Raw genomic sequence first — 26,072 nt, 5'->3', positions numbered from 1 at the left:
TCTGCCACAGCCACGACACAGAGTTCAACAGCTTGTATTCAGTAAATCCCCATGTCATTTATGTATAAAATATCATAGTGGTCTTACAATGCATCACATTTCGGATGTACTGTGAATATCAAAGAAAACATCTACTGATCTAGATGTACCCTAAATTCTCCAGTAGTACTGAAGCACCCTACAAAGACAAATTAGATTTCATTCACGCGAAGAGATGATGGAGGCTGCATCCCTGGAGATACTCAAAACCTGACGGGACAGTCCTGGGCAACCGGCTCTAGGTGGCCCTGCCTGAACAGGCAGTTGGGCAAGATGACCTCCAGAGGTCCCTTCCAACCTCAACCATCCTGTGATTCTGAAGTTCAGTCCTACGAAATATAAGACAGTAACAGATACATATTTGGTACATACTTAGAGTAGACATATTTAGTACAAAAGTAGCGTAAGACAAATTTGTGCGCACGTGTGTGCATGAAACTACTCTGTGCTACAGCCGCAGTCCAGGGACTCCCAGAAAGTGCGCTCAAGTCAGAAGCAGAAGAGAAACTACTCCCGAGCAGGAGAAGAGGGAAGCTACATCTCCAGAGAGCCCCTCAGAAGAAAGAAAGCCTTGATGAGGGAAAGCAAGGCTGTGAACCTCTTACACTACCCATATAATTGTTTTAGGAGGTAACACACTACTGAGTCGCCCACTTGGCTCCAACAGCCAAATAAAGCTTCAAGAGGCTCCACTCTATGAGTCAGCCCTCCAGTAGAAGCATGTTGCTGAGGAAGCTGCTTAGTTTAAACAACGTTGAGAGGTGTCTCAGAGAACCTCTAAGTGATAAGAAAGTCAGGAGACCAGTGACAGTGTTTTCTAAGTGTGTGTGAGAGTTTCTAATTTTTTAAACGAGATTCTGTATTTTGTTATGTTGACTTAGAACCAAAGAAAGCTGAAAGAGTAAAAATGTTCTACAAGCAAACATGGTAAGAGCAGAGCAAGCACCTCCTGCAGAAATAATGCGGTCAAATAAACCGGTGTTAATAGAAAGCCCTTCTTAAATCAGGAGTCGATGTACTTCCCAATAAACTGCAAGAATCGGTTTGAGGGCTGATATTATCTAGTGTCAACGGTACTTCAGCATGTATCATCTCGCAAGTCTTTCACAGGAGGTACAGTCGAGAGAGACCTCACAACTTGTAAAAATTCATGCTGTGATTTTGTAAAAATATAAACATCTTAAACAACAGTGAAAGACTAAGCACCAGAAAGGCACTTTATCGTAATGGCATTGTGAAACAAACTTGTGCTTGTTTTATATTGTGCCCTTTGCATTAGTCATACACTTTGCATTAGTCATACGCTTTGCATACCTCTGATCTGAATGACTTTCAGCTGCCATCAGCAGTGGAAAATGAATGGCACAAGGGCACAAACCATCCCCTAGCATATCCCGGTCCTTGCCACCTCTTTTATTTGCAACCTTTGGCTTCTGGCCTTGTACGTGTGTGTAGTTCATGGCCCACGCCTCAGAAACCTGCAAGCGGAGCAAACTTCAACGAGACACAGCTCTTACTGCTGCTCCCCTGCACCATCTCAACTGCCAGAGACCTAACAGCATCTCCACAAAGGTGACGGGAGCAAAGAACTACTGCTAAAATAACTCCCAGCAGGGAACTCCGGGTAAAGTAACTCCCCTGCTACCAACTGAATAAATTCCCATTGAAGCTTATTTGAATGCAAAGACTAAATAAATAAATAAATAACCCCACCTATACTTTTACTTAAGGTTTTTGAAGTATCTTATCTGACGTGACATTAAATATCTACGTTTTCCTACATCTGTAGGTAACAATATAATGTTCATGGGAAGTTAAAATATTTGTTGTTTGCTTTCAAATGACAAGAACCTAAAGCATTTTCTTTAATTTAACTCTTCATTTTTGGTCTGCTCACTCTTTTTCAGGTTTCAGTGCTCCCCTGGGAAACATTTTCACAGTTGAAAGCATGCTGTGTCATCTGTTATTCCCCATTTCAAAATCTTAGACTCCAGTGCAGGAACACACATTAATCATTTATTACTGTATAAGTACATGAAAAATTAATAGCTCAGCTAGAATTCCAAGGCATCCACTTAATGAGCTGGGACTCAAACCTAGGAGCATCATGTCATTACTATTACACATATATAAAATAGTGTTCAGAAAGCTTCATCAAATGAGACCTTTTACTACAAATTATTCTGCTGTGAATAAGCATCCAAAAACCAAATTAGGCATTTACTTTCTGCAAGAGGGGAAAAATAACCTTTCTTCTTAATTACAAACTTGTTGCAGAAGACTGAAAATCCAATCTTAGACTTTTAAAGATTAAAAGTCAAAAAGCAAATACCATAAAATATTTGGTAAACTTGCTTTAAGTTTTAGTTAGTTTAAAAATAGTAACCACTAACTAAATGAGAGTATGCTTGGCAATTTTCAAAATATTTGGATACACTTTGTGAATGTCAATTAAAGCCATGCTTACTATTGCAAGAACCCGTTAATGTGTCAAATCCCAACACCACAAGCACAGATAATGGAAACAAATAAAAAGCAAGAGTCAAATTATGTAATTGGTTTTTTCCAGTGCTCTGAGTTGTGATCTGCCTTCACAATCAGAAGTATATATAATTGCGTTTACACAGACTAAATGAAGCAATACAACCATGCCTATTTCCAGGAGAGCTGCAATCACGGCATCTATTGCAGTTTGACCAGAAGGCCTGTGCCAACGCCAACTTCACCTGAATGACACTTTGAAGCACCTACAGAAAGTTGTCAAAGTAGTTCCTTCTTTGAATCAGTAATTTTTCTTCCCATCAGTGCTAATTTAAAAGCTTTTTTTATCGATGCTACACCACATCCCATCAAGAATAATGGAAAGGCTCAAAATGAATAATACGAGCAGGCTGACTGGTTGCCTTTGGAAAGGGGAGGGCAGACAGGTGAGAAGAGCCTGGCGGAGGACACATCATCATCAAGCCACTACAGCAAGACAATTGTTATAACATAAAACCCTCTGCCACAAAGCAAGACCTTCTAGAGAAGGAATTAACATATTTCCAGAACTAATTAGATGTAAGCTGTAAAGCTGGAATATATCAATACTCAGATGAAACAGTAATTCTCAGTCTTGCAATATTTTAAAAATGAATTTCCATACTACTTAGGGAGTAATGAGCCATTTGCGTCTATGTTGTGCAAGAATACTTGATGATCAGGAACAAGTTCCTCTATGACCTGCAAATGCTTTACAATTATGGGCTATGTTTCTATATTTCCTTAAGCTAGAATGATAGTTCTAATTTATTCAAAACTCATTTATATTTTCCTCAGAGCAATTCACACAGCTACAAAAAAAAAAAAAAAAAAGAAATTAAATAACTGAACAGGCTGCTGGCAGTCTTTTAACTAGTAAACATGGCGTAAGCTTTTACATAGTTCAAAAGAAATGTGTCTGCCCATGAGTCAAACAAAACTCTGCATACTAGTAAAACCAAAACTATAGCACGAAGACAGCACCATGATCTTCACCACATTACAAAGACCTGATTCCCTTTTTTGAAATGCTTCACGTTATGGGAAAGCTAAAATTTGTCAGGTCTAATTTCAGTTTAAAGCAGTCTGGTTTTATGAGAGCACGTGCATATGCAAACCTATGTATTTCACTGTTAACTGCCTGCACATTTGGGCCCCTGCCAAAACAAAGTGCTGCTGATCACCTGCAACCGCACAACCTGATGAGGCTTCCCTGCCCTCTTTGCCTTAGAAAATTCCAATCTCCTCATGGATCAGATCCTGGCATCGCTCAGTTCAGGGGGGTTTTCAAAAGTCAGCAGGGCAAAGACATCGCCTGCAAAAAAGTCAGAGTGAGGACACAGACCGATTGCAGCATAAACAAGGAAACCGTAATTCAGGCCAAGGCTTTCAGCAAACTGTCCTGACCAAAGCAGGGTTAACTCTGGGTCCCGATCATGCAATTACCCCCAAACCACACTTTTCCCACCATCCCTAACTCTTTCAATCTGTAATAAGCCTCCAGCTCTGCAAGATGAGACAGAAATGTTTTAAGGACCCAAATTTTTAAAATGTCAAATTACAGGATTACTCCCTCAAATTAAGACAGAAGTACCATAATTCACTAAGCATGTGCACCAAGTGGGTAAGTTGTGCTCTATTTTTAAGAGGTATGTAATTTTGGAATCAAATTTACAGGTACCAATGATGCAAAAGAGTATTTCCTCTAAGAATATAAACCAAACCAGATATCATTAGCTATAAAGAAGAAGAAAGTGGCTCTTGCAACATAGAAAGCAGCATGAGAATTTGATACAAGAGCAGCTGAGGAAGCCTGTCTTATAGCAGAAACTCAGTAGAAGAATGTATTATTAATAATAGTAATAATAACAACAGATCCATGATAACTTTACAATAAAAGTCCTGAGAATTACAAGTTTCACAGACAATGAGGGCATCTGGGTTTTGTTTTCTCTTGTCAGCAAAGTCTTTGTTCTGGATGATGATAAACTTACCCAAATTCCTTGCTATTGTCATACCTCTAAATACTGGGAAGAATAATAAAAAGGGAAAAATTAAGCAGAAAGACTGGCGAGTGAGCACAAGCTGTACTTAAAATTAACAGTGAAGGAAGCCTGAGAAAGAAGTGAAAAAGAAGCCTGTGACACGGTTAACATGAAGAAAGAGATACACTAGGCATAAAACCAATGGGAAAAAAGCACACAGAATGAATTCTGAATTTACAGCAATTGGTACCAGCTGAGAAACAAATGATCTGCCGCAGCATTCAACATGAAATTATCTCTTATAATAATGACTAATGGTTTTGCTATATGTCATACGCTAAGGCTAACCATTACATAACAATTTAAAGTCTATGAAAGTAAATCAGTGTCAATACTGCGCAGCCACAGGTCTCAGCATAATTCACTTCCACAAATTCACTCGGTTCAATTAATTCCTAATGTACTTAGCTGTAAAGCTTGTTTGAACTTGTTGGCGTTAAGCTATTGAATGTTGCAGGACTTCATATCTTTGAGGCTTGCACCCTGCTCCCTGGAGGTGCTGTATTTCCTAAAGTAAAAACAATTTTTTTTTTAATTTTTTTTTTTTAAGAGGAAAAAAGGGGGAGGAAGGAGAAGCATTTCCTGCACATTCACCGCATCCTCGCCAGACAGAGATGCCGTGGGAACACACGTCCCGTGGCCCAAGCCGCTTTGATTCGGAGCCCTCCCCTCCCGCAGCACCCCCGACTCCCTTCTCCTCACCCCATCCTGCCCTGGAGCTGCTCCTCCCCGGTGTCCTCTCCCACCCACTGCTCCGAACATCTGCCCGACCCCTTCCCACTGGAGCTTCCAACCCCCAAATCATTCCTCACCTCTCTCTTTTCTGCTCAGACCATCCCAACTACCCTCCTACCTGAGCTTCTCAGCCAACACCAAAACCTCCAAACCCTGAGCTTTTCTTGCTACATTTTCAGTAGAGGCCCAACGTGATACTGCTGTCATCCTCTGGCCACCCAGACACTGCTTCTCTCCGCTGCCCAGTAATCGCAGCTTCTTTGGGAAATCAGGATAAAACCAGCAACACCAGCTTTAATCTCTGGCACCAGATGGATTTGAGCTGAACTACTCTGACTGTTTGGAGAGGCAGAATCAAATTCTCACCCTGAGGTTCACTTTTATTTTTTAAGGCACTAAAAACCAGAACCCAGTTACACCCAGTTTGGTGGAAAATAGCATCTATTGAACATGGAGGAAAAGATGACAAAAGCCCGTGGAGGAACTGGCCTTTTCAGAGGGCATAGACTGCAGATCTCACTCAGGCCAAATGCCCGTGCAGTTTATAGCCAGGCCCCCGTGATTCTTGCATAAAGAACACTTACCTCAGTCAGACAGTAATTCAGGTTGTAAGGGATGGATGGAGGTCTCTAGTTCAACCTAGTGGTCAAGGTAAGGTCAGAGAGGTTTCTCCTCAGGGCTTTATCCAGCTTAGTCTTGAACACATCAAAGGATGGAAACTTCACAGCCTCTGGGCAGCCCGCTCCACTGCTTAATTATCCTCACAATAAAGCTTCTTTCTTTATATCCAGTCTGAACCTCCCCTTCTTCAATTTATGACTATAATCTCTCATTCCCCAGCTACATACATCAGTAAAAAGCTCAGTTCTGCCTTCTTCATAACTTAAACTTAAGTACTGGCAGGCTGCTGGTAGGTCTTCTGGAGTCTCCATTCCTCCTGAACTGAGCAAGTCCAGTTCCTCGCATCTATCCTCATAACTAATTGTTTACAGAATTATTTAACCTTGTATAAATCTAACCCTTATTCAACATTTACCACTGTATAAAACTTAGGTTTTTCTTTCTGTTTTCATAAAAAAAAAAAATTCTGACTTCTACAGTCAAGCAAATTATTGCCATTACTTCTTGTCATGGAACCAGAGTGTTTTTATACTCGGTCATTTCCACAAGAAATGAGGAACTGAAATCGTGAAATGAGAGCATGACCATTTTGAATTTTTTTTTAATACCAATGCTGTAACCATAATAGGCATTAAAGAGAGAAACAGAGCCAAATCCATCCTTTCCTCACCTTTTCAAAGGCACTGTGTCAGTAGCACTCAACTCTCACTACTGTCTGTACTGTCAAAAACCAGAAATTGCAGCATGTCTCTCGATTTCATGTGTGAGATCTTGTCATCTGAGAGCCTTTCACAGCTTTCTCCATCTCCTCAGCACAAAACACAGGAGTCCAATAGAAGATAACCAAGAAAACTGAAAGCCAAATACAAATTCAGCAAAGCCTGTCTGGTATCCACTTAAAAGAATACGGCTGTTAAGCTCCATTATAGCCCAAGTAGCTTAAGCATGCAATGCAGGACCTCAGGGTGATCATGGTGATCTGTCCTTCAAGAAAGAATTTAATTATCCTACTTACTCTACAGCAACTAATGGTTTGTGTTTTGAGGAAGGCAAGCATGGGAGCCACAGCATGGAAAACCATATTGAGTAAATCTTGCTGTGTTACTACATCACCCCCATTCTGTCTGCCTGCGTGTACAGGGTGTCGATTGGAATAAAAGGGGAGGGGGAAGCAGTACAACTATAATTACTATTAGCGATGTACACAATGTCCAGAGAGATAGCAGAGAAAGATTGGTGCACAACTAAACCAGACAGGTAAGAAGCTGGTTGGATGGTCAGGCTCAGAGTGGGTTGTAGCCTACCCAGAGACTACCACCAAGTGCAGAACCGCAGGGTCTGTCCTGAGACCTCTCCACTTCAACATCTTTATCAATGACCCGGGGAAGGCGATGGCGTGCACTGTGCCTTGGTAGCAAAGGCATCCTGTGGGTCTTGGGAGGTGCGAACAGGGCACAGCCTGGAGATCAAGAGAAGGGGTTGTCCTCCTCTGCGTGGCACATGTCAGGCCACATCTAGATGCTGCATCCAGTTCTGGACCCCAAAATAGGACAGAAACTGTTTCCCTCTTAGTGACAGTGAGGCAGCGGAGCAGGTCACCCCGGGCGGCTGTGCCATCTCCATCCTTGGAGGGTTTCAAGCTCCAACAGGTCCAAGCCCTGAGCAGCCTGGTCTGACCCCAAAGCCAGCTTTGCTTTGGGAAGAGAGAGCCCCAGATCCTATCCCACCAGGACAGCTATCATCATAAGGGAGAGGAGAGAAATTCAGAAACTGTGCTGGCCGAACCAGCGGTCCTTCAACAGGGCAACACGAAGCAAGCTCCCACTTCTCTTCTGGTTTTGGGTGCTGAGCCCAGGGCACCCACCTTCTCAGTCCTGAGGTGTGGAAAGATGCGTGTGAGGAAGAGAAGTACTGCACAGTGAACTGAAAGGCTTTAAGTGGCAAAATGTGTATTTTCTATATACTCTACAAGTTCTGGAGGAAAAAGGTAGAAAACCAAATAAAAACTCATTAACAAGTATTTTCAGCTAGAAAAGGAGAAAGCAGTAACAGTCACAATATGTGTGTGGTTTACACAGAAATGTCTAGATGGGCATTAAGATTTTCACCTATTGAAAAGGAGATGTTGACACAGAACAGACAAATGCTTGAGTTGAGCCCCTCAAGTGTGCTTTGGAGAACATTGAACAGGTAAGTACGATTTTAAAGGCCAGGAGCTATTGGAAGTCATCTCCTTTTCAAAGAAAGGCAGATTACACAGATTACTATTAAAAAAACCCCCACAAACAGAAAGGGTCTGTCAAACTTATTTTATTAGGCATATTATATAATGAACATAATTATTACTGTGTGATTTATATTAGTATAATTAACTCTGTGGTTTGATCTACATAGTCTTACATACATTCATCAAGTTGGCATTTTGATTAGTGAAAATTAAATTTGACTACCTTTGGGAAGTGACAATGCTCTAGCTAAATTTTTCTCATTGATTTTCTGTAAATATATAAGTAGCAGTTTGGTGCTGCTCATATATAAAAAGCCTACCCTTCTTTACTCAGTAGAACAATTAATTAGTGTGGTGTTGACATTTTCTACAGAGAGAAACACTGAAGTATTTAAAAGAAATACAGAAAACTAAAAAAATACCATGTTGAACTAATAAAAAAAGAATAGGCTCATTTAATTTTAATTATATTGTTCCCATTACATAAGCCTGGAAATACTTTCCATTTTCATAAGCATTCCACACAAAATGTTGAGTTACTTTGGAAAATCCTCATTTATTTGATAGCATGAGATTTTTGTTTATAAAAAAATTAAATTTCAAAACTTTGAGAATTCTGGCTAAAAAATTACCATAGAAATCTGTCCAAAACTTTAATTGTGCATGCATAGGTATGTATATACAAGAAGAGAATTCTCTTTTAGCAGAAGAATAACCACTTCTTTACCAAAAGGCAGTGATCTCCGGGTTGGTTTCACTTAGGAATTCGCTATGAAAAATAAAGCCGTATTAATCACTGAACTACCATATCACTTCTTTAGCACTGCCTGGGTTCCACGGGAACAAAAAATAAAAGAACAGTTTCAACTCCTATTTTATATCATGTGTTTCAGGCACAGGTATCTCGCAGTTCTAAGGGTACAAAGGTCTGATGAAAATTTTCGGATGAGAAAGCGATGGATGGAGTAGCAAAAACGAGAAGGACAGGGCAGCCGTACCAAGAAATCCAGATTGCTTAGTGATTTTGGCCATTCAAACAAATTTTTTAAACAACTGACTGAAATCTTAAGTTAAGTACACAAGCTAATGTATCTGGGGACCAGGAATTTAAGTCTGACATACAAGACAGTTCTGGAAAAAAGCCTCCTGCAGGCAGCAGCAGCACAGGAGCACCCACAAACCATACCCAGAGAAAAGAGAGACAGAGCTGCTCCGCGAGACTTGGCCACCGTGACTGGATTCACCAACAAAAGGCAGACCTACGTGACTCAAATGCAAAGAGGTAATAGCAGGTCTGGAAAGGGCTCTTCAATCTCAGTGCAAGACAACAACAAGAGCCAGAAGTTGACGCTGAGGTCCGACAAATTCATATAAAGAGAGGAGAGAAGGTATTCGCATCCATCTATAAAACAAGAGCAGAAGCAGGGGAAGAACCATGGCATCTCCCAAGGATGTGGAGGACAAATACGCTTCCGAAACAGACAGGTCTCAGTCGCGCATGTTAGGGGATGCAGTCAGGGAACAGCCTGTTTAAACAGCCTGCAGCAAGCAGGAGATCGAAATACAAGGTCTAAAGGTCCCTTCTGGCTTCATATAGCAGATGAAATAAGAGTGCTCAACAAGCTTCATTCCAAAACGGGGGTAATTGTGTCTGCTGTGCAGAGCCACGCGTCTGATTGCAATCAGAGAGCCGAGACACCAAGGCCACCCAGGTACAACAGCCAGCCGTAGACGGCACAACGACAGCTAATCAAGTCGTATCGGGGACTTTTCATGTTCTGCAACACCAGCGCTTAACAAGCTGCCCGCAGCCAAGATTACCTAATGGTGTATTTCTTGGGACACACCCCCCCCCCCCCCAACACTGGCTTTTTGTTAATATTTTGAAAACTACTAGTTAGCCAGTTTTCAGTTCATTGTGTGCCATGTTCACTGTTAAGGTGATGATTTCAAACACTGGTAGTTCTAAGTAAAGGTTTTACAGAAAGAATATAATAAATGGGTTCACTTTAGTACATACCAATGTGAATTATCTTTTTCTTTTTTTTTTTTTTTTTTTTTAAGGAGCAGACAGGAAATTGGTTAATTTTTAAGTTTTTTTCTACTTCTAGTATTAAAAATCTGATTTTACCAGAGGCCTAAACAGTCTCAAAAGCTCCTTGACAACTTTGAAAAAAAAAAAGTTGCCTATTTGACTATTGTATTACTTAAGTGGTTTTAAAACAACTAATCTGTAGTCCATGCAGTGCAATACCACGTTAATTATTTTACTGACAATATAGAACAATTTTCCGGAACAGTCAAATGCCAGATTATCTCTTCCTCAGGCTGATTTGTTCTTATTTAACTTTGAATATTTATTGCAAGCGGCAGGTCCAATCATACTGTTATTACTACCTTAGCTATTACAGATCAACAGGATGGCCTTGCCATGCAGCTGCTGGGCTTTTTTTCTTCCACAATTTAGAGACATCGCGAGAAAAATAATTTTAATTTAAAATGTTATCGTTTCTTAAAAGGTGGATTAAAGCAATCATATTTCACCAACAGGTAACTCATGCATTAACCCACAGCAGTACCAATAACTAAATTATATTTGCTGAGCTGCTGCAACCTGCGGCAACAGCATAATATAGCAACGTTTCAATGTTCCACTCTCACTGAACGGTCCTCACCAGAGTAAATGCAAAGACAAACACTGTATGTCACCATAGGGGTCAGGATATCACCCAGTAACTTCAGAGAAGTCTCCCCACCTAGGTCAGGCTCCTGCACAGTGCTGTGTTCCCCCCTCATGGGCTCCTGAGCTTCCCCTGGCTCCTTCCTCATCTGCCCCGGCTTCTTTAGCTCTCCACGGAAAGAGACTCCAGTGTTCAACACAATAAAACATCATAAAATCTGCTTTTGGGGGGCAAAGATTTCTCCCAACAACTTGATTTTGTGACCATGTTCCTTTTCAACTAATCCAACCAGCTACATGTATGCTTCAAAGCACCTTAGACAGACTGCCCATGTACTTGCGATAATCACTCTCATACTAGAGACCATCAGATGCATAGTTGTATTTAAAAAAAAAAAACAACGAACAGACCATTCATGCAGTCTAGCTTTCCCTTCCTTTCAAGTGAGTCATCTTTGAATGTGACCAAATTACATTTTGCTTGGGAATTAACCCACACAGCAGCAGCAGTTTTCCAACGCTCTCTACTCCATACTCAAAACAAACCTCCCCAAAACCAAAAAAACCACATACTTTTCTCAGTTTGTCACTTTCCAGCAGAGAAGAGCAAATCAAGGGTCCAAACAACCAAAAATAAATAAAAAGAAAAACAAAACATGTAAGCAGCACAAATAATTTGCATGTCAGAAATCCTGGTGCTAACAAGGCTATGCCAAAGCAAATCGTCCTGATTTTCTTACAGCTTTCGCAGGACTCTATCTGCATACAGATTGAAGGCAAGAGGCATCATTTCTACAGCACACAGCATCCCGCTGAACATTAATCACCATTACCCACTTAGATACTGCAATATGCAAGACTGATTGCTGCTCCGCAACCTCTCCGTGGCTCTCAAGCATGCTAGTCCTCACTGCTACTGCACTCCTCTCCGCTTTTGTACAAGGAAGTTAAAGGAAAACATTCAATTTTCATGCCCCTAAAAGTAAAGGCAACTCACATGTCAGAAGGCAAGATGAGTGGCACATAATTTTAGAATTATCACTACTCACCAGCAATGTAGCCAACACGTCATTTGGGGATTCTTTAGTATTTTACTTGTATTTGTTCATTAACCTAAATATATAAAAAGCCTGAACTCATTGGAAAAGAAATATCCCTTCAGTCTATATAGGGGGTCTTGCATTCTGTTGGGTTTCTAGTTGGGGCTTGCTTTTTCTTTTCTACTTTTCTTTTTTCTTGTTCTTTTTAGGACTATAAAAAGGTGTTTTTCCAAGGAGACATGGGAAGTTTGGGTCTGATTGATTAATATCAGTTTGTAATATCAAAAACTTAACAGGCAACTTTTTAAAGTAGAAAACTTTTTAAATATTCACAAATACAAGCATTTTTCTTCTTGTATTATACTCACGTGTATGTTGAACACCATTAAACAAAAACAGAAATCAAGCTTGCCTAAATGCATTAATGTTTCCGTATTAGAGCATATGGCAGTCCTTTCAAGCAATAAGTGCCAGAGTTCATGAGGTACTTTGCATATCTTGCAGGGTCAGGCATTTCTTCAATTAGCCAGTTTTGAAGAATGACATGAAAAAGTACAAATTGCCCACAAAATACTCTTAATGAATACAGCAATCTGTTGATAACAAAACATGGTTTTACTTTGTATGTAGCTGAGTTAATAACGGGTTGTTTCACCACTTTTGTTTTGAAGTAAAAATCTCAGTATTTATGATTAGTACATTTATCATTATTTAATAGGATGTGGAAATCTACAGCCCATGTCTGCACTACTATGGGTATACAATACACATCTGTACGCAGGGTATCTGCATTGGTATGGAAGTTAATGATGAACTTCCCAGAATACCCAAAATCCTACCTGGCCCTCAGTTAGGGGCTGGGGAACTTTTTCTATGACATATAAGAACAAAGGATAAACTCCATGGGAAACAAAAACTTGCTCATCCCACACCATTTCCAGTTCCACATGAATATATTTGCTTTTTTTAACTTTCACATTCACGATGGATTCAGCCTAGAATTAATTTAATCTTTTGTCTGTATTTGTGAACTTCTGTTGCTTTATTCCCCAGCACAGGAGAATTTTAAAAGATCTCAGTAGAAGTTTTCCAAGATGTTTCCTGAGCCTGCAATCGGAAATTCTGCTAAATACTTGGCCACGGGTGACAGCAGGAACAACATTTGTCAGAAGACATTGAAAAAGAGTATCGACCATAATCTTGCAGCCATTTTTTTCCCGCGTCTCTCCCTCTTCAAGAGAAAAATACCTCCCTGAAACCTCTTCCAAGAAGCTGGAGCTAACTTTGGAGAGCAGGGGCACTCTTCAGCTATGCCAGCTATGGGTTTACATGCTGTGGCTGTGTGTGAAGTCCTCCCTTCATCAAAAGATGACAAATCTCAGCCAGTTCTCCTATGGCAGAATATACGCCCTGCTCATCAGTGAAAGTGCTGCTAAAACTGGACAGAAATGTGTACTATTGAATTCTGAAATAAAACAGAGTCTTTATGGGGGTAGCAACTGATTGCTGAAGCAGAAACTATTACGTTGAGTAGCGTACGTACAAGGTTTCCTACCAGCACACGCGCCGGGCAGGAGGCAGAGCGCTGCCCTTTAAAGCAGTTCCTGAGCTACCTGCAGCAGTGGGGAGGCAGCAAATTTCTAATGCTAGAGTAATGTTGGAGATGAAACGCTCCATTAAAAAAATAAAGACTTAGCTGGAAATGAACTTTTAACCACAAAATTTAATTTTGGCAAAATGAGTTAGTTCTTCATGAAGGTATGGGAAAAGAATAAAAGCAGTTTTGAGGACACACAATTTAGGTGCAAGTAGTTTAACGGTGGTATTCTATTTCTTCAAAAAAAATTGAAACCACAGAAGTTGCAGAATGTAAATATGCAGCACAAATAAAACTAAAAGGCTAAAATAAAACAACAGATGCTAATCAATATTTCTGATAATTCCTCTACTCTGTGCAGCTTTATTTTACACTGACATACTCTGACTCCTTATTACTTAATAAAAGGTATTAGTTTTTATTACCAATTCTTCTACAGAGGTAAATATAAACATGAGAACAGACTAATAAGTAACACAGACACTTGAGTATTTAGACGGTAAGATTAATGACACTCTCTGACAGCTAGTATGAAAACATGTTTTGAAAATTCATATTAATAAAATTATTTTGCTATATTAGTAAACCTGTTGCAAGACCTTTGGTATATGCTGAATAGAAGCATTTTAGTAGGCTCATCAGTCAAGCACATGGAAGGTAATGGATTTCTTAATTTTTGTAGATCAACGGTAAAATGTACCTTCATAGTGTCATCAGCAACACTCTAACTACGCAACTTGCGCACAAATAGTTACTGGCCCAAAATATTACTAACTCAGAAAAGTGCGTCTATGTTACTGGTTTTTCAGAAAGGACCTCACTGAAACAAACATAAAAAAACCCTTAGTAATATAAAACTTACAAATGCATAACTCAAAATTCAGATGAAGGCACAAAATCACAGGCTGAAAGATCCTCTTTGAATCCTTCTTCTCATTCCCTCATCTTAAATTTCTAGTAACTTTAAAAAAAAAAGTAGATCCTACACAAGCAGCTTTCAGAAAAGCTTCTAGTTAATGACTGAAAAATAGAAAGTGGATATTTTTCCTTTAGTCAGGTAAAGCATACAAAGGTTTCCTCTTTCTTCTCCCCAAACATTTTCTTTTTTCTCTAGTTTTTGGGCAACACATGTCGTTTTAATAGCCAAAAGCTTAGAATATGGTTAAAATGGAAAAAGAAAAAATGAAAAGGAAGTTAATCGGGTTATCCATCCCATTTTATTTTCCAAGACAGAGGTAAGGTAAACAAACAACAAAAAAGACACTTCAAAAAAGACGTTTCTCCAAGCAATATTTTGAAAAAGAGTCCATTTGAAATAGAAAAAGAATTTAATCACTATGACCTGTTTTTTAATACTGACCTTAAGAGTAATTTTGATTTTTTGCGTGTTTGGTTTTTTGGCAGAGGCAGGCAGGGGGAAGATGGGGCTCCTATGAAAATTAGCCAAGCAGCTTGAATAGGCTGTTTCTATTAACCACTAAACGTGAGGTACATTGGTTTTGTGGTGGTTTTTGGTTTTTTAGCCAGTGAGGTCATGGTAAAGACACAAAGAAAAGACGAGATGGGCAGGAATGAATCCCTTTTGAAATCTGTAGTCTGTATTACGTGTAAGGACTCTTCTAAGTTACCAATCATCTTGCAAGGAAAAAATGTCTTTTAATTTTTATGATGACCAGCATATGTAAAAATGCGAGCACACTTAAGTCTAGAGTAATTAATGCCACTTACTGCTACTATTATTAATATAATTATACTAATAGAATTAATATGCATCTTTTCCCAGGAATACCCTAGTTTACTATCCCTCACAAATACATCCTAAAGTTGTTAAAAGATTTGTTTTCATTCTGTGGCTGTTATTTTGCTTCTTTAAAAAAAAGAAAAAGAAAAAAGAAAATAATCTATGTGGAAACAGACAACACCAGATTAGTTAAAGGAACCATTCACAGAGAAACCATCCCATGTATAAATGAACAAAAAGATACAATGCTTTCAAGACTTATTTTTAGCTCCCATTCTACGCCCTTTCTTCACGCTCTTTCCCAACCCTTCCTCTTTGAAAGTAACACTTAGCATAAAGCATAGAGAAAAGAGTATTTCTTACCTTAGTATTTAAACAGCATGGTAATACAGTACATTTAACCAATCCCTCAGGGTTGTAGAGCTTTTAAATTATGAAGGTTTTAATGCAAAAATTTGGGCATCTGAAGAGAGCTACTCCATCTCTCTCCCTGCCTGAAACGCACACACTCCATTTCAGCAATTCTTCTTGTGACACCTTCAGAACGCTGATATCAGAGGAGTTCATAAATTCATTCATCACAAGCCCTACGGTGTTCAAGGCACTTCGGGTGCTCAGCCAGCGCCGAGCAAGAAAGCACCAAACCAGCTCCACTGGCCATGGAGGAGCCCGTACCCGCTCCTGCTGTACGTGGATGAGTTCTTCTCAGCATCTTGCCAAAGCAAACCCTTACGCCATTTCAGGCTCAGAATAAAACACAACTGTCTACGCTCACTGTGTGAACTACAGCATGCTTATCCAAAGTGTAATAACATAAAATTAAATCAGAAGCAAAGGATCAGAAGACTGTTATTCAAAAGCAGGGGGAAAGCTGCAATCACTCTTGCTGCAGTTTCTACCCCAGCCACCTCCTAGCTTGTACTTCATACCAGGATGGGAGAAAGGCTTAGTTTTCCCCTGTTCAAAATAAAACCTTCTCGCAGAAGTCGGTTCTTGATGGGTGTGGATGTTTATTTACAGTCACACCTGGAGAGATGTGGAGAGGACAATATACTTGATGGCTGTGAAGCATCTAATTCTGCAGGCTACCCTGGAGTATCTTACTTTGTCCCCTTTTAGTTGTTGAGTCACTTGTCCAATTTAAATGACAGGCTGGATGGCCAGCAAGTGCACTCACCCCAGGTGGGGTGTGCCCCCCTCCCGCGGGTCAGAAGGGGGGGCTTCAGGTCCTGACCTGAAATTGCCGAAGAAGTGACAAGATCAAGGAGATCATATCCATCTGGAAGTTGGAAGCTGTATCCAAGACTTGTCTTGTCACCATAAAGCTCTCACCTGAATCGCTGCTTCCAGTTCTCCTCATTTAGAGTCTGAAGGGAGGACAGGGTTAATCCCTGACAGCCCTCGCGGTCCTCCTTCCTTCAGGGTCTGCTCCACAGGCACCAAGTTGCTTTGGAGGCTCCATCAACTACCACAAGGGACTCCAGGAACATTGCCCTTACCAAGCCCAGCCTCGCACTGCCGGCTGCACGGAGACCAGCCGCTGTTCCTGCAACTGTCCCAAATGGATCCCTGAGCCCTTGTTATAGTTAGGCCCTCTTTAAACTTCCATCAGGACTTGCCTTGACCCCATCAGGTGTCTTGCAGAGGCCGTAACTGGGAAAAAAAAGAGGTAGCTGGCTCTCACGAATACACCGAGGAGACAGCGCATTACAGTCGGTGATCCTCGCGCTAAGTGGGCAACGTGGATATCATCATCATTTGGTTATATTTATTTCCTTTGGGAGGCGTTCGTTTAGTCAAAATTATATAGGTTTTAAATGTGTGTGCTCAATGAGAAAGAAGGGTGTTGTACCACACTGCCAAAATGAAATTCCCCTTCTCTAATCTATTTGGAAAATATTTAACTTCATTTCAACATGCAATTAGATTAGGTTCTTATTGGACTATTAAAATCTTCAGAATAATCATCCATCTAAAGCTATTCCACAGCCTGAATTACTGGTATTTTCTATTTTTATATAATGTATTTGGTAAGAACCCAAATAGCTTTTAATTTTTTTATGTAGCTGCCAAATCATAATACAGTAGGTCAGGGAACGCCTGAAGCAAAATATAATCCATGATATATAGGCTTTTTTTTTTTTTTTTTTTTCCTTTTCTCTTGCAGACTTGGGTAATGGATGGGCACAAGCAGTTTCACATGCTGTTCTGCATCAGAGGATTTAGTCAGAATTAGCTCGTGGAAACAATTAGGGTTTTTCCATATTCATATTGATTAATGAAGGAAGGAAAGGTAAAATAGCTAAACTGGACTGGACAAGACAAAGGAAGTATTTGTATTGCTGGCTCGTAGAAGTCATCATGCAGCAACCCAATTCCTCTTGTGTGGTGAAAAACTGTTGTTTTCAGCTCTGCATTCTTATCCTCCAGATGTTGTCTGAGTTGTTTTCAAAGGCTGTTGTGTCTTACAGCTCTGCTTTCCTTTCAGCAAAAATTGGGAAAATAAAGCCACAAGGCACCCAGTGACTACCCCAGCATAAAGATCATTCTCTGCCCAGTAGCATGAGCCAGTGTTCAAACTCCAGTTTCAAATGTGGGAACACATATGAAAAAGGACACAAACTGAGGAAAATCAGAAGGTAATTCTGTATTTGCTGGAATTCATCATTCCTTTTGTAGGGAACAGGCAGTTCTACTCCAGCGTTTGGGATAGAAAAGTCTGAAGTTCCCAAATTTTATTGTACACAGTGACCATCTCCTACTAACGTCTCCCGTTCCCAATTGATATGACATTAATTTTTAAAATAATAACAATATTCATCAAAATAAAGGAAGTCCTTGTAGGAGTCAGAGAAGGCTCAGTCAGTCGCTACTATGGACTTCGCTACTAGTAATTTTACTTGGGAGGCACTTAGATACAATGCCAGGCAGATAACAAGCACAAGTGAAAACAAAATGATATTCTGTGCAGTCTGGCTGTTACAGTGCAGGCAAACCTCTGAACCTTCTGAGCTGTGCAGCAAAATCTGAGGATCATAAACCACGAGAACTGCAAAAGGTGGTGTTATGTATAAGATCTTAAGAAGTGAACATTTAATTATTAATATTAGCAGTTTTACTATATGTATATAAGATGATAACATCAAATAACACCCAAGAAAAATGCTGAAACTGGTGTATCACTTCAAAAATACAAAATACAACCCAGTACATGAAACTAAGATGGACTACGCTGTTCCAGATTATTCACCTGCAAATTTGGAGGTTTGAAATCATTAACCTCAAACTAAGATTAATCACATGATTTTTCTTTGTGAATACTGAAAGCAGCCACGTACATCTGAAGCTAAAGTAGTGAGCATAGGTTCATAGAAATAACACAAACAATTTTACGTTATGCAAGTAAAATCACCATACACCAATGGAATGATCTACAAACAACTTAATGTAGCAGAAGATCACATATTTAATTTCTTGCCAAAGCCAATGAGTTTTAGGATTCTTAGTGACTGAGCCATTTATAACAAGTACTGAGTCTTATTTATGACTTACATCATTATTAACAAAGCTAATTAATCTTTTAACACTACATAATTCATCTGTAAAGTGACAATAGGATTGTTAAATTGAAGAGGAAAAGCAGACAACCAACATGTCTTTCAGTAGAATTTCTACATGAAAAAACTAAGCTTAAAATCAAATGACATCTTTTTTTCTCAATCCAGATAGTCATCAAGCATACCGCTCCTTGCAACTTCCTTGCAAGTTGTTGTATCAACCATTGCCATGTCTGAACCAATTTTACTAATAGTTTACGCAACAGTATTCAACAGACAATTGTTTAGATAACCAATTTTGGTTTGGTACTAGAGAATATAAGATAATGTTTTATTTTTTCTTTATATCTGAAATATGAGCAACTGAAAAAAAATTTACAGCTTTTCAGAAGGGGCTTCTACAAAAGCAGATTGGTGACCCTAGTTTTCAAACCTGACAGTGCTCTCCTTCAGCTTGCTACACAAGCAAGCGTAGCAATTAAAAAAGCAACCATCCCAAATCGGAACCACTGTTATCTGACAATTTTTAGCTTTGCAAACTAAGTTGATTCATAAAGAAATTACACCAAAATTACACAAATCACCACTGAAATAGGTATTAGCTGTCAGTCTTCTTGGCCACAGGAGCAGAGTGATCAAGAATATTAGCAACATGCCGTCTGAGCTGCCGCGTCAGCATTAGAAATTCTCCCATTAGGCATACAGTTCAAAAAATAAACAGAGACAATTTAAAACATCATGTTTTGCAGCTGTTTTGGACTTCAGTCATCAAGCATCAATAATACATATAAACACATAGGTTCATAATTTCCAGTTAACTTTCAGGTCAGATCCTAAGTCTATGTTAGGAATACCAATCCTGCATTCAAAAGGATAATTATGTTTCATGCAGATACGCCCGAGATACAAACACTTCCCAGACAAGCACAGCCTTGGTTTCACGGTGCAAGGATGGGTGGTACAGCAAAACCACCTGTGAGCAGTGTATGCCCATATTCCTCGTTTCCCTTCAGCGTTCTAGAAGCAAAGACCAAGGGAAAAAACTTTCCCCAACTCCCTGAGTTAATTATGGAGATACATAGTGTATCTGGTCAGTGAATATGCATCACACCTTCCAGTCCAGGTGCATAAGCTGCACGTGTAAAGCTCATGCAACATACCCACTATATCCCTGAACGTCAGGCTTCTTGCTACATCACTCTTATGCTCCTTTAGCCTCTACAATAACTCCATACTTGCAACAATAACTACATATAACGATTTTGTAACCAACTGCACTATTACGGTCAACCAAGCTAACTAGTTCAGTGGTATTCAAAAGGCGCAACTACAGTTTAGGCATACCCTAAAATGTGTATTTCAGATATTCCTCACTCCTCAGTTATTAAACATGGCTTCAGAAAATTCCAGGCAATGTAACTGCCTAGCTAATAAAAGCTAGATTATTACTGATGGGATTTAATACAAAATTTGCATAAACACTAATGAAAGCCACAGCAGTAAACAGGCTCCATGCATCGTGATGAGATTAAACAAGAAGCCTGATAAACTGATAGGAAATTCTGCAGTTTGTTTAATCCTTTAAAGAAGTAGTGAAAATCTCTTTTTATTGCTTTCACATTGTACTGGCATACACCCAATCATTTCATGGGCACAAAGACAGCTTTTTGTGAAGATATGAGCAGGAGTTAGAAAGAAAAATAAGCAGGGTACTAAAAATTTGATTACAAGCACGTAAGCACACACACAGAGCGCGCGCTGCGCGGGCAGATCTGAAACATGAAAGAGGACAAAAAGACAGCGATACATTTACTTTCAGACTATCTCCTCAGTCTCCCAAAGATGTAGTATATAAAAATACTGTTATTGACCACCATTCAATGGAACCAAAATGCTCTCTTTGCAGCAGACTCTGAGACTAAGCAGTAGCACAGCAAAAGGCAGCCAAGCTCGGAATTACATGTGTTTTCATCAGGTTCCCTGAATCCGGGCAGTACTTGTCAAATGGGCCACTCTTTCAGGACTTCAGGCCCTTATCTAATCTATGCTGACAAAAAAGAAGAGATGAGTTCAGAACACAGAGGCAACATGCAAAGCTTTTCAAACTACCTGTGCTAAAAGTATCCATGTCTCCAATAAAAAAGCGATTGTAAACTTTAAGTTATAGCTCAGGTGTAAAAATACTGAGCTGCTTTATTTCAGCTTAAGTGATAATAGTGACTAGAGATCCACATGCAAAGCCTAGTTCCCTAAGGCCAAAAATACACTCCTATAGGGGATGCATGTTGACACTGACAGAATAACCGTCCTTTTATACGTAATTTTAAAGCATTTTAAGATCCAGAGTGAAGAAGCTCTTTTTCCAGTCATCTGTGAAATCTGGTATGATGACACCATACAAAAAAAACCCCCACCAACTGGTCCATGAAAGCATTCTCCTGAACGAAGACTGGTTTCCTACAGGTTTTTGCATCATACTTGAACCAAACTGTCTCCAGATAGCCTGTGTCTCTGAGACTTCACAGAATCAAAGAAGTGCTGGCTGGGGCAAACTTCTGCCCAATCTGCTGCCAAAATGGGAACTATTGCTAACAGGAGATCAAGTCGGCCATGGCCCTGTCCCAATGAGTCTCAGAATCTTCTGAGGATGGAGATTAAACCACTTCTGTGGGCAACCTCTTCCAATGCTGCTCTGCCCCTGCAGATAGAAGTTCCTCCCTTCAATCCCAAGTTACAATTTGTGCCATTACATCTCTCTTGTTGCCATCTGCCATCACTGAAAAAAGATCAGCTTTAACGGCTTTGTAAATGCCCTTCAAGAAGTTTTAAGCTGCTACTGGCCTGTTCTTTGGATTCCTCTTTTCCAGACTATGCAAGCTCAGCTCTGTCAACTTCCCCCTTGCTGCCACATTCCTTAAGCCCCTCACTGTTTTGCTTGGCCTCCTAATGGTCCCTCTCCCAACTCTTCTATCTACCTCTTGAAGTGGAGGGCCTCCAAAACTGAATGGACTATTCAAAATAGCCTCACAAACGCTAAGTAGAGGGGATGAAAACTTCCCTTGAAGTGCTGCTTCTAGTGTGGCCCGGTGCCTGATTTGCCTTATTTGCAGTAAGAGCACGTTTATGGCTCATGCTCAATTCAACGTAACACATGGGGTTCATTTGTATCAGGTGCTGAACTTTGTATTTCTCCTAAGTCAACTTCAAGTGGTTTCTGCTGCCCCAGTCCTCAGCTTTTGAGCTCTCTCTGGATTGCAGCTCTACCATACAGCATGTCAAACAACATAATTTAGTGTATCTGCAAATTTGCACAAAGTACACCTTGCTTCACGACCCAGGCTGTTGATGAAAACCCCAACAGTGTCAGCCTCACCCCCCTAGAGCACCCTGCTTGTTAAGGGCCTCCAACTGGATGTAAAGCATCACTAACCTTTTGGCAGCTAATTTTCAACCCATCTAAAACTCCACTTGCCCATACTTCTTCAGCTTCCAAAGGAAACCTCTATGGAAAACAGTAAGCCCTACGGAATTTAAGGCATGTACTGCTCTCCCTCACCCCTGCAGCAAGTTATTTCATCCAAGGCAGCAATAAGATGAGTCAAGCACAGTTTGCCCTTGCAAAATCCATACTGACTGTTTCTGACTGTTGTCTTGTTGTTCCCGTGTTTGGAAATGAGAATCTACTCCATGATCTTTCCAGGCCATGAGGTGAAGCATACCAGCCCATAGTTGCGCAGATGCTCCTTTTTGCCTTTCTTACAGAGGGGTAAAACCTCAGCCTTTCTCATTCATTGGGGACCTCCCAAAACCACACATTTTTTTCTGTAGTGGTCTCTGCCAGCTCTTTCAGCACACTTGGCACCTCCCATCCAGTCCCACTAATCTGAATATATCCAGTTTCTCTCCAAGTGGCCCCTAACCTGTTGCTCTCCAGATGCTGGCTGTGCCTCACTTCCTCAAAAATTCTGGCATATAGACAGAGAGAGTGTTTTGGGTTTGTGTGGTGGGATTTTGGTGGTGGGTGAGGGGCTGCAGGGCCGGCTCCTGTGAGAAGCTGCTGGAAGCTGCCCCGGCTCCAAGCCGGACCCGCCTCTGGCCCAGGCCGAGCCCCTCAGGGACAGTGGAAACACCGGTGGGAGAGCAGATTTCAGAGGGGAAACCTGCAGGGAGTGGGGGATTGGAACGGGAGAGGAACCCCTCTGTGGGTACCGAGGTCAGGGAGGAAGGCAGGAGGGGATGCCCCCGCAGCCCGCGGTGAGGCGGCAGGCTGTCCCCCCCAGCCATGGAGGGGAGCGGAGGCCCCCCAAGATGGCCGCCGCTCCGTGGGGAAGCCCGCGCTGGAGCAGGCTGGGACTGAAGGACTGCAGCCCGGGGAAGGACTCACCTTGGAGAAGTTTGTGAGGGACTGTCTCCCGTGGGAGACACCCCACGGCGGAGCAGGGCCCGAGTGCGGAGTCCTCCTTCCCCTGAGGAGGAAGGAGCGGCAGAGACAAGGGGTGAGGAACCGACCCCAGCCCCCATTCCCCGAGGAGGGAGAGAGAACCGGGAGTGGGGTTGAGGTGGGAAGGAGGGAGGGATGGGGGGAAGGTGTTCTGAGGCTTCATTTTACTTCCCAGAATCCTTGTTTTGATCTGATTGGTAGTAAATGAAATGAATTTTGTTTCTTCCCCAAGTTGAGCCTGTGATAAGTGGGGAGTGATCCCTCCCTGTCCTTGTCTCAACCCACGAGCGTTTCTTTATATTTTCTCCTCATCTCACCGGGGCCAGGGGGGAGGAGTGAGCAAGTGGCTTCGTGGTGCTCTGCTACCGTCTGGGCTTAAATCATGACAGAGGGGAACAGGCTTTTCCCTGAGGCAAATAAAGCATTTAGTGCTTCCATTTTTCTGTACCATCACATACCACCTTGTCTCTCCTGTTCATCAATGAATTTACAGGTTTCCTGAACTTCCCTTTGCTATCAGTCTACTTCAAGAATCCCTTCTTGTTACTTTAGCTAGTTTTGGCCCTAACTGGCCTTTTCATTCCTGATTTCCAAGAAGAGATGAACTAGATGGCCCAACAGTATTAAAAAGTTCTGGCAGATTTGCTACCATAAAGTTGAAAATGTAGCCTTACAGAACATCGCATATTTTCCCCACATTAGAAACGTTATGAAAATTAATTTAATACTGCCTACTAGCAAGCCTAAATGGCTCAATCATTCCATGATTTCATTCCTGTGTGACCAAGCTATGCTTTTTTACTCCTGCTCCGTTATCTGTCTTTGTTTTCTTATGGTCCACTTTTTGCATGCTGCCTTGCTGAGTTTCAGTTCTCAAAGCAGTTCCTTGCCTAGTCAAGTGAGCCTTCTGTAAAAGTCCCCAGCCTTCTTGCACAACAGGATTATTTTTTTTTCCTGAGCTCTCAATAAGTTCTCATTAAAATCAAGCCCTGTATGGGAGGACTGAGGAGCCTGCTACTCGGGGACCCGTCCTTCTTGCCTCTGCCCCCAGAGCCCTACAGTCACCTTCAATCCGCTGAAGGTTTTTCCTGGCCCCTTCACTGATGCCTGTCTAGATGTGCTGCCAGGGAAGCAGTCAGAAAGCCAGATAAGTGGTGGCAGCCTCTCTGCAACACCATGGATGCAGGCTCGAGGCAAGCAGCAGACCTCCCCAGGTGACCAATCTGGCTGGCAACCAGGACGCTCTGTCCCGTGGAGGGTGGAGTCGCAAACCACTAACACTTGTCATGGCATCTTCACAGGATGGGTCTGAATTCGGTGATGCGAGGTGTCCAGCCTACAGTCCCCCCACTAGCAGAAATCCTCCGTGCTCCTCTGCCGATGAAGCCCAGGCAAACAGCCACAAACAGAGAAGGAGCCTTCTGTGTGTGCATCTGCCAACCTCCCCCTGGTCCAACACTTAAAAACTTGGTAGGGGACACCTACCAAGGTTAATTTGACCTGATAGCTGGGATAGAGCGAGCGAGCCCTGCAAGCTGGGGCTAATCCAGCCCTGCGTGGGCACCGGCTGGCCAGCCACATGGCAGCTGCCTGGGGCCACGGGCAAGTGCCTACTGCCCTCCGCTACCTCAGCGGGTCAAAGACAAGTGCCGAGGAAGGGAGCATAGGTCCTCTTGGCTGAAGGCTGCGGTAGACTATTTTAGGACCACTGAGATCACCACCCATCTGGCCAGCTTGAAACACATTCGACAATGAGTTAGAATGCGTGACAGGCACAGAAACAGGCGGCAAAGTTATGTAAGCTTTTTTTTTCCTTCGGAAACCAGGCTAAGAAGTCACCCCTACACATGCATACGTCCTCCGTATCAGCAAACTAGTTTTGCCAAATCCCAGTTCAACTATTTGCATGTATTTATTTCACTTACCGAACACAAATCTCATCCTGATTTCCTTCTCCATTCCTTTCTCCCCTAAACCCCACTTGGCACTATTGAGACCATATAGTCAGAACATGCTCTTTTTGTTTCTACACAACAGAGGAAAGATACAGGATGTCTCCACAATCATGATTTTCTCTAACCCCCTTCTTCCAACAAGCTGCTATAAAAAGAATCAGAATTTGTTTTATGCCTAAACACAGAAGATGAAGCAGGTGCTAAAAATCTAACTCTTCCTGCTGGACAGTTTTAGCTATTACTCAGTTCCATCAACAGATAATATAAATGGCCCAACAGCATTAAAAGTTATTGCAGATTCGCTACTATAAAGTTGAAAATGTAGCCTTACAGAATGTAGCATATTTTGCCCACATTAGAAATATTGCAAAAATGAATTTAATACTACCCACTACCAAGCCTAAATGGTTCAATAACCTGTTATCTGGGAAATTAACATCTTCCACGTTTCTCCAAGTAGATTTAATCTAAGATATAGTAAAATGAAGAATGAAAATGAAAAATAAAAAAGCTTGAGTCAAATCTACTGATTGGCATTTTAGCTGTCACGTAAAAGAAAAATCTAATGTCTAAATCCCACAAGGGTCTACAACTGATGTAATACAAGCAAATTATGTTGATTTTTCCCCTCAACAGCTATGATTTAGATAATGAAAAGAAAACACCAAACAATATTAAGAAAAACAGAATTGAAAGCCTACAAGTTCAAGTCAGGTTGCACCATGCAGTCCTTTTTCTGAATAAAACTCGAAAGCCACTAATTACTTTTTCCTTCGGTACTCTATCACATACCTCACGATTGCTGAGGTCCCAGCTAACTACTGAAGGTCCAGGGTCATAATTTCTGACATGTCGGTTATTGCTAACCAATGAC

The 26,072-nt window shown here is 41.2% G+C and overlaps 1 protein-coding gene across 7 annotated transcripts in view; it reads right to left on the bottom strand.

The window, feature by feature from the left end:
* FRMPD4 (FERM and PDZ domain containing 4) overlaps positions 1–26,072 on the bottom strand; it is a 410,476-nt gene that overhangs the window by 145,946 nt on the left and 238,458 nt on the right. The gene's annotated exons all lie outside the window — the stretch shown is intronic.

Source organism: Accipiter gentilis, chromosome 31, assembly GCF_929443795.1.
Source record: "Accipiter gentilis chromosome 31, bAccGen1.1, whole genome shotgun sequence".
In the NCBI taxonomy this organism is placed as follows: domain Eukaryota; kingdom Metazoa; phylum Chordata; class Aves; order Accipitriformes; family Accipitridae; genus Astur; species Astur gentilis.
The sequence above is the reverse complement of the archived record's forward strand: the minus strand, read 5'-3'. Positions and strand labels throughout refer to the sequence as shown.